Below are 9,103 nucleotides of genomic sequence, written 5' to 3'. Positions count from 1 at the left end.
GTAATAATAATAATAATAATATACCTGATTTCGGCGCGTGTAATGAGTTTTTTTTTTTGCTTGACATTGAAAAGAGAGAGAGAGAGAGAGACGGAGGTAGAGGGAAGAGTTTAGAAGGTCACGGCAGGTTAGCACCAGTTAAATAAAAAAAATGATTCAATGAAAACGAAGAACCGATGATGATAAAGATTATCAAAGTGGCGGTTTCGGCAAAGGGGGGTTCTTCCTACCTTCGTCCCTGTCACTTCTCCCCCACCCCCACTCCTCACTCACTCCCCCCGCAAAAAGAGATTTCGAGAGTCGATTCCCCTTAGCAATTTTTTTTTTTTTTTTTTGGAATGTTAACAAGATGTGAATTTTTTTTTTTTTCTCCTCCATTTTATGAGTTTCGGAGGTTCTGTTCTGGGTGAGTGGTGGTGGTGGTGGTAGTAGTGCGGTAATAATGTGGTAGGTGAGAGCGTGAAAGAGGTAATCCGTCGTAAAATAATAATAATAATAATAATAAAAGGAAGAGAGAAAGAAAATCAATTAATCTGTGCCGAGACGTTTTTTTTTTTTGTCAGTTGTAACGCCCCGATCGATTCTCTCTCTCTCTCTTTCTCTCTTTCTCTCTTTCTCACTCTTTTCTTATTCTCACTTTGGCGACGACTCTCTCTCTCTCTCTCTCAAAGGATTGTGAAATTCAGGTAGAAAAATATTTAAAATATTTGTGAATGAAGCACCAACACGAAAAGGAGAGAAACGGTGAGAGAGAGAAAAGATATGGGAAATAGTAAGTTAGAGAGAGAGAGAGTGAGAGAGTGAGAAGGATACGGTGATAGGAAGAATTTTACACCGTGAGAATTGCGTTCGTAGGATGATTAAAAAAGAATCAAAATGAAATCGAAAAAAAAAAAAATCTATCTTTCTCTCTCTCTCATTCTCTCACTCTCTCTTTTTCTTTCTCTCTCTCTCTCTCTCTCTCTTTTTTTCTCTCCATAATTTCGTTTCACGGATGCTTTGGTAACTGATTACGATTCGTCTAGACCACTAGTTAAGTAGATTTGGTATATGTATATATATATATATATAAGTATTAAATAGAAAAAGATGTGCGAAAAGGTTTGAGAAATATAGGAGAGAAAACGTGGCACGAGAAGAACTAGTTTTTTTTTAAACGTGGATGCTAATTTTTGGTCTAGCTTACCAATGAAATTATCAATGCCGGAGGGCTCCCCTTTTTTTCAAGCCTGAAAAAAAAAAAATAATAATAATAGTTTTTTAGTCGTTTTAGTTTCCTTAACACTTTTCTCTCTCTCTCTCTCTCTCTCTCTCAATCACTTCGTTTCCCTCGTTATTAATAATAATGATGATGATGATGATGATGATGATGGTGGTGGTGATGGTAATAATAATTTAAACATTCCAGTGGGTTTACCATCTCGCTTTACGTTTGTTCAGTCAAGTCGGGAAAATTGAGAAAACAGAGCCAACGCCGCCACCACCATCCATGATTATTTAATGGGATCATCTTTAAAGTTCAGGTTTTTTTCAGGAAATGACGTCATAATAATTTAAAACTCGTAAAAAAAAAATTTGATCCTGGTTGGCTTTTATGTGTTAAAAAAAAAAAAATGGCGGGTTTTGTTGTTGAATTTTTTAATTTTGGACACGTTTCCCTCCTGTTTTCTCTCTCTCTCTCTCTTTTTTTTAATTTTGTTATTTGACGGTTTTGTTATTATTATTATTATTTCTTTTTCTACGAATTACAACGGTTCGTCCCTCTCGAGTTATTGGAAAATTTAATTTTTTTTTTTTTTCGGTTGATTTGTTTTGAAAATTCTTTTTGGCGGGATATCTAATGACACCGGAAACTATAAGGGGTGAGGGGGAAAAACGTTTATATTCCGGTAGATTTTTGATTTCGTTTCCGTTTCCGTTTTCCGAAAGTAAAAGTGAAATCTTAAGGGGAGAGAGGAAACAAATATCGAAGATTGATTTGTTTGAACGTTTTCCTTGATTTTTCCATCATTTTCCATCTCGAAACTTTTCATTTCATCATCGTTTAAAAAAAAAAAAAAAACGAATGCTGCTGCCACGGCGATTTTGAACGTTAATTTTTTTTTTTTTTTGTATAGTTTAAACGCCGCCGCACACTTCAATAAACGATAATAATGATACTGAAAAGCGACGGCAACCATTAAAAAAAAAAAAAAATTTCCCTCTTCTCCTCGTCTCTCTCTCTCTCTCTCTCTCTCTCATTCGTTTCCGTTTAATTATTTTGCGCGCGAAATTTAATTAACCTGACCGTCGGCCGATTCAATTCAATGATTTAACGAATTAATTTTTTTTTTTTTTTTGTCGGTCGATTGGTCGGACGGTCGTTAATAATCGTCCGGAAAAAAAAATAGTTATAATAATAATGATAATGATAATGATAATAATTACTCGTTAGCGATTGTGTCATCAGTCGTAGTCGTCGCAGTCGTAATCGTCGACATTTTTTTTTTTTTTTTGGAGTTTTTTATTATTATTATTATTATTATGATGGGAAAAGGAGAGAGGGAATTAGGGGGGGATAGGGAAATGCCATAAGAAAATGGTAACAAGACAAAAAATAAAGTAATAATAATAATAATAAGTTTGAAAACATCTTAATAAAATAATTTTCGGCGGGCGACCCTGGGCTTTTGATATTTTAAATAAATAAAATTAATTTATAAAAAAAAAAAATTTTTGTTACGTATTTCTAGAGTCTCTCTCTCTCTCTCTCTCTCTATCTATCTATCTAGCTATCTCTCTCTATGCCTCTCCCATTATTTATGCATACCTTTTTTTTTTTTTTTTTTTTGTTTTACAAATATATTTAGTTAAATTGAATTCTCCAGGTAGTAGAAAAAAAAAAAAAAAAAAAAAGCGGGTCGACTTTGGTTTTTTATAATCGTTCGATAAACGACGACGACGACGACGACGACGACGACTTTGAAATTTTTTTTTATTTTATTTATTTATTATTATCGTCATCATCATCATCATCATTATTATTATTATTGACATTTCTACGAATCCGTTTATCTCTCTCTCTCTCTCTCTCAATTTTCTCAATGAGATTTTCGAAGGTTTTTTTTTTCTTTCGAGAACAGGCGGTGTCGGCGGTTGCGACGGCGGAGGCGTAAAATGATTTTTTTTTTCCCCGGATTCATTCATTAAATTATGTGCCCACATATCCGATGATCTTCGATCCGTTCTCTCTCTCTCTCTCTTCCTCCCTCTCTTCTTCCCTCTCTTTCTCTTTCTCTCTTTTCTTAATATTATTATTATTATTTATTATCCAAAAAAAACTCCAGCGGGATTTAAAGAGAAGGTGCTCGGAGAGTAATCCAAGATTTTTTTTTTTTTTTTTTTACTAGTGTTGAAATTCCGGTAGCGAGAGTGATGATGTGCTTCCTGTTTGTCCGTTTGTTTGTTTGTTTGTTTGTTTCCCATATCGTTGTTATCCGTGCGATTGTTTCGATTGGGTGTGACAGATTGCAGTATGATCGATTATTATTACTCGATTGATTTTTTTATTCGCGACGATGAAAACGCGCCATTTTTTTTTATGTTTTTGTTTTTCTTATTTTTCACAGGAAGTGCTGAAAGAAAGATTAGACGAACGTGTGAACGTCATGTTATCCGAAGGTCTGGTAGATGAGCTTTTAGATTTTCACATAAAATACAACAAAAATAATTGGTAAGTTGTTTGTTGTTGTTGTTTGTTCCGGTTGTTTTTACCCGTCGGTCGTTTCCGCGCTTGCCTTTTTAAAAAACCTTAAAGCAAATTTCTTCGCGCGTAGAAGAAGAAGAAGAAGAAGAAAAAAAGAAAAACATAAATAATAATAATAATAATAATAATAATTGGAAGCCGTAAACTTTTCTGCGAGAGAGTTTAAATAGGAGAAGGAAATGATGATAAGTGTAAGTAGGCAAAAGTGATAAGATTTCAAATCTCGAAAAAAAAGTGGGGGGGAGGGGAGGAGGGGTGGGGGAGAAGTAGAAAAAGAAAAGAGACGAGATGACGATGATGATAATAATAATAATAATAATAATAATAATAATGTTAACCAGACGCGAGTCAGGGTCGTATTTCGCAAGATATTATTTCCACTTTTGTTTTGTTTTTTAAATGTGGCGAACGTAGCAGATGACGAGAGTTTCTTTTTTCTTTCTTTCTTTCTTTCTTTTATCATCTTCAATAAAGAAAGAAGAATATCATTGTTTATATTATCATTATTATTATTAACGACGAACGGATATCGGTTTCTATAACGGAGAATTGACTGATTTGAGCCGATGCCGACGCCGACGCCACCGCCGCGTTCGTTTTTTTTTTTTTTTTTTTTAGTGAGAATTCACGAAGAAGAAAAAAAATTTTTTTGTTTCCCACTCGTTTAAATGTTTAAAAAAAAAAATGTTTTTATACCGGTTCGGGTACAGTTTCAGGTTTCAGGTTTTTTTTTTAAGTATTAATTCTTTTCGAATGATTTTCAAAAAAAATATTCCGCGTAAGAGTTTAGATATACGTTCCTCCTTTCTCCGCCTCAAACGCCGCTGCCACCGCCACCGCCATCGTCACCGCCACCGCCGCCGCGAACGAAAAGTTTTAAATGCCTAAATATATAGTCAGGCTCGAGGCGTTTCAGGTTGTATCACCGGATTCTTATCACTCCTCCGTGTACACACACAAACAAAACCATCAAATTTCGGATTCCACACGATTTGACTTTGTAGGAATTTCATTCTGATGTATGCTTTTCTCTCTCTCTCTCTCTCTCTCTCTCTCACTCTCTCTCTTATGTTTTCTCTCTCTCGTTTTTTCTGGTTACTATCGGAATGATGGCGTGGCCGGTTGGTCGGTTGATCGGACGGTCGGTTGTAAATTTAAACGTGTTCTTTAGCTTATTGAAAATTCAAAATTGTTTCTCTCTTTCTCCTCCTCTCTCTCTCTCTCTCACTCGTTTTTCTTTAATAGGTTTCCGAGAATTTTCTATTAACTGGAATTTCGTTTGATTCACATGATTCGATCCATCGAGTTTGCCACCGTACGCTTAGTTAAGATTTTTTTTTTTTTTTTTAATAAAATGTTGTTGTATACAAATATAAAATTATCGGGAAATTTGTTTGTTTGATTGTTTGTTCGTTCGTTCGTTCGTTTGTTTGTTTGTTGGATAAGGTGAAATTTGTGTGGTTTGAAAATCTTTTCTGTCACGATGAAATCACGAAATCGTTTATAAGGGTTTTCAAATGACATTTTTATCCTTTTAGGTATTTTTTTTGTTGGTGGGGGGATGAAGTGGGAGTGGGGATTGGGTTGGGAAGGATTTGGTACTCTCTGGTATTGTGCTAATACCGGAAACCCCCCCAAAAAAAGAAACATATCCGTCCATCATTACTTCATCACCGTATATCTCAATCGATGACGAATTTTTTTTTTCTGCATTATTCCCTCGGGATAATTTGTAGGATTTAATATGAAAAAAAGGGAATCGTTTGAATGTTGAAAATTAAAAATAAAGAGAGAGAGAGAGAGAGAGAGAGTGAAGGAAAAGGTGTCTCCTCCCGAAAAAATTACTCGAATGTGATGAAATTTTAAAGGCGCCATTCAAGATGTTTTCGATTAAAAAAAAAAAAAAAAAAAACGACAAACGACAAACTTTTCATTATTTAACGTTGTCGTTTGCATTTTTTTTTTTTTTTTTTTACTTCAAGATGTTTAAAAAAACAAGAGAAGAAGAAGGTCGAAGGTTGGTATTGAATTATGTTGGCAATTTTTTCTCGGTAAAGTCGTCATTGAATGAGAATTTCGCCCCCCCCCCGCGTTCCTTCATCTTCATTTTTTTTCTTGTTTTTCTCGCTGAACAAACATTTCCGGGAAATTTTTTTTTTTTTTTTTTTTAATCTTATTCTCTCTTTTGCGAATAATAATAATGATGATGATGATGATGATGATGATGACAACGACGACAATAACGATGGTGTAAATTTAAGGTGGGGCGACTTTACGCTACACGGCGGCTCCCATTTAAACTTGGAAAAGTGTCCGCACGAGAGAATTAAAGTTTAAAGTCTCGTCATTGAAACCTAGTGCGTGAGGAAAACCTGGAATGGATGGATGAATGTGTTACGTCACTCTCCGTGTGGAAAAGTAAAAGGATACGAAAATAAAAGGCGTTTTAATAATAATAATAATAATAATAATATTAGTAACATCTTTATTTTTTGTGTGTAGGCGTTTAAATGGTTTTCTCACGTGTTTACTATTAGAATACGAAGAAACCTCTTGAGACGCCCCTTTATGACTTTGTTTGAAAAATAATAATGATAAAAAGTACGACGATTGATATAATCATCATCATCAACATCAACATCATCATTATTATTATTTGCTTTTTGGTACGCGACAAAACCACCCGTTCGACATGAACCAAAACTCTTTACTCTTTATGGTTAAATTTCACTGTTTCAAGATTATCATCATCATCATCATCATCATTATTATTATTATTCGGTAGGGTTTCATCGGGTTAAGTTTTTTCACTCCCGTCGTGACTTGCATCCCGTAATTCAAAAGTAAAATAATAATAATAATAATAATAATAGTAAGCAAAATTTAAAACGATTAAAAGTAATTCATATTAAGAAAGTTAAAATTATTATTATTATTATTATTATTATTATTATTATTATTATTTTCAAAATGGAAACGCAAGCTAAATTAGTTTAAAACAGAAAAAAAAGTCGTGGAATCAGAATAATTTATTTATTTTTTTTGTTGCTTTTTTCCCCATCTTTTTCGGACGTATTTGAATTTCGCGCCATTTTTTTTTTTTTTTTTTTTTTTTTATGGATTATCTCGAAAAACTATTTCGAATCGTTTTCATTCATTCATTCATTCATTGTAATCATTTTATTTATTGATTTCAAAAGTGACAAGTTTCCTTTTCCGCCTTTTTATTTTCGTTTCAGGTTTCCGTCGTTCCCGTCGTTCATTTTTTTTTATTGCGCGCGCGCGCGCGAAACGGAAGCGTCTTTTTCTTTTTTCGGATTTTCGGTTCTTGTCGATTAGTTAAATGTCCGTCGCGGATTTTCTTCGAAAAGGTTGATTTGCTTACGTCGCGAACGGAAAAGGGAAAATTTCTAAAGTTTTCTTTTTTTTTTTTTCCTATTGTTTTTCCGTTCATTTACATAGACTGGAACGCCCTACCGATCGACATAACAAAAAATGGGTTAAATAATAATAATAATAATAATAATAATAATAATAATAATAATTGGGTGAATGTCAACGACGATGAATGTAATAATAAATTTTATACAATTTCGTCATTGAAACCGTAAAAGGAAAAAAGAAAAAAAAAAAAAAATTCTCCTTCTGCGAACGCGGAAGAAAAAAAAAAAATTACAAAGAGTCGACAATCAAAAATTCAATTTCATACATTTACCGAAATGATAATAATAATAATAATAATAATAATAATAATAATAATAATTGCGTCGTCGTTTAATTTTGTGCGACAAAATTTCAAGGTTTTCATTCGTTATTTAAAAAAGTCGAAATATTTTTTTTTTTTTTTTTTTTTACAAATCACTTTCTCTCTTCTATTTCCCCCCTCACTCTCTCTCTCTCTCTCTCTCTCTCTCTCTCTCTCTGGGAAAGGTTATCCGGATTGGCAAATGTTTTTATGATCGTTCCCTCCCCCCTACTTCCCTCTCCTCTGGAATCTCATCGTTCCGTATATATAAGTTGTCGATGTAATGATAATGTTGAATGAGACAAACGTTGCGTCGCTATTTTGTATAATAATAATAATTATTATTATTATGATTATCAGTGCGTAGTTGTTGTTATTGTAATAATTATCATTATTATCATTATTATTATTATTATTATTATTATTATTATTTCGGCGTAAGAATTGGATTCAATGTCATCCGATATAATCGCAATTAAAATATGATAAATTACACTTAAAAAAAGAGACTACTAGTGGATTTTTTTTTTGTGTGTGTGTTAACATTGACTGAACGAACGATGTACTTGACGAATGAGTGAGAGAGAGAGAGAGAAGGGGGGGTAAGAAGGAAGGGGAAAGAAGTGGGGGGGGGAAAGAAAGAGATAGATAGACTAGAAAAAAAATAAAATTTTGCGAATGTGTTTTTTTTTTTTTTTTTCGGTGAGAGAAACATGTTTTTGCCCTTGAAACTTACCGTTTATGTGTGTGTGTGTGTGCGTGAGTGCGTGCGTGCGCGTTCAAGGACTCTAACGAATCATCGTCTAAAACTGATAATGACGAAGAAAATCGAGGTTAGATAGAGAGAATTGAAACAAAAACAAAACTTATCAGGCATGGGATGACGGTGCGGATTAAGAGAGAGAAAAAAGGGAAAGGGAAGCGCGGGGGGTGGGAAAAGGACGAGAAAATTTGTTGATATGGGGGATCCGCCTTTTTGAATTCGTAATTTTAAAAAATGTCTGACTGACTTATCGACGACAACCAAAAACAAAAACAACCGTTAATCGCTAAAAAAAAAAATACGGTTTTCTTTCATTCGCCTTTTTTCAGAATCTCCTTATTCCTTCCCATATCTCTCTCTCTCTCTCTCTTTGTCTCTCTCTCTGTCTGTCTCTGTCTTTCTCTCTCTCTTTGTTTCTCTCTCTCTCTTTGTTTCTCTCTCTCTTTGTCTCTCTCTCTCTCTCTTTGTCTCTCTCTCTCTCTTTGTCTCTCTCTCTCTCTTTGTCTCTCTCTCTCTCTCTGTCTCTCTCTGTCTATCTCTGTCTTTCTCTCTGTCTGTCTCTCTCTTTCCCACCACACGCACAATTTCAAAACGTTCACAATCGCGCACTTTTACTTATTTATTTAATTTTTTTTCGCACTTGAAAAATTGGCGCGAAAATGATAATGATAACGTTGAAAAAAAAAGTTAAAATAAATAAATAAATAAATGAATAAACGGCAAATTTTTTTTTTTTCTTTTAAACATTTATTTTATTATTATTATTATTATTTTTACCTTGGATCGGGCTAAAGAACTCACCTGGGCAAGAAACAGATGCTTCACCTTGACTTAGCCTAATGGTTGTTGT

Source organism: Pediculus humanus, genomic scaffold (assembly GCF_000006295.1).
Source record: "Pediculus humanus corporis 1103172108299 genomic scaffold, whole genome shotgun sequence".
In the NCBI taxonomy this organism is placed as follows: Eukaryota; Metazoa; Arthropoda; class Insecta; order Psocodea; family Pediculidae; genus Pediculus; species Pediculus humanus.
Note: the sequence above shows the minus strand (reverse complement) of the source record.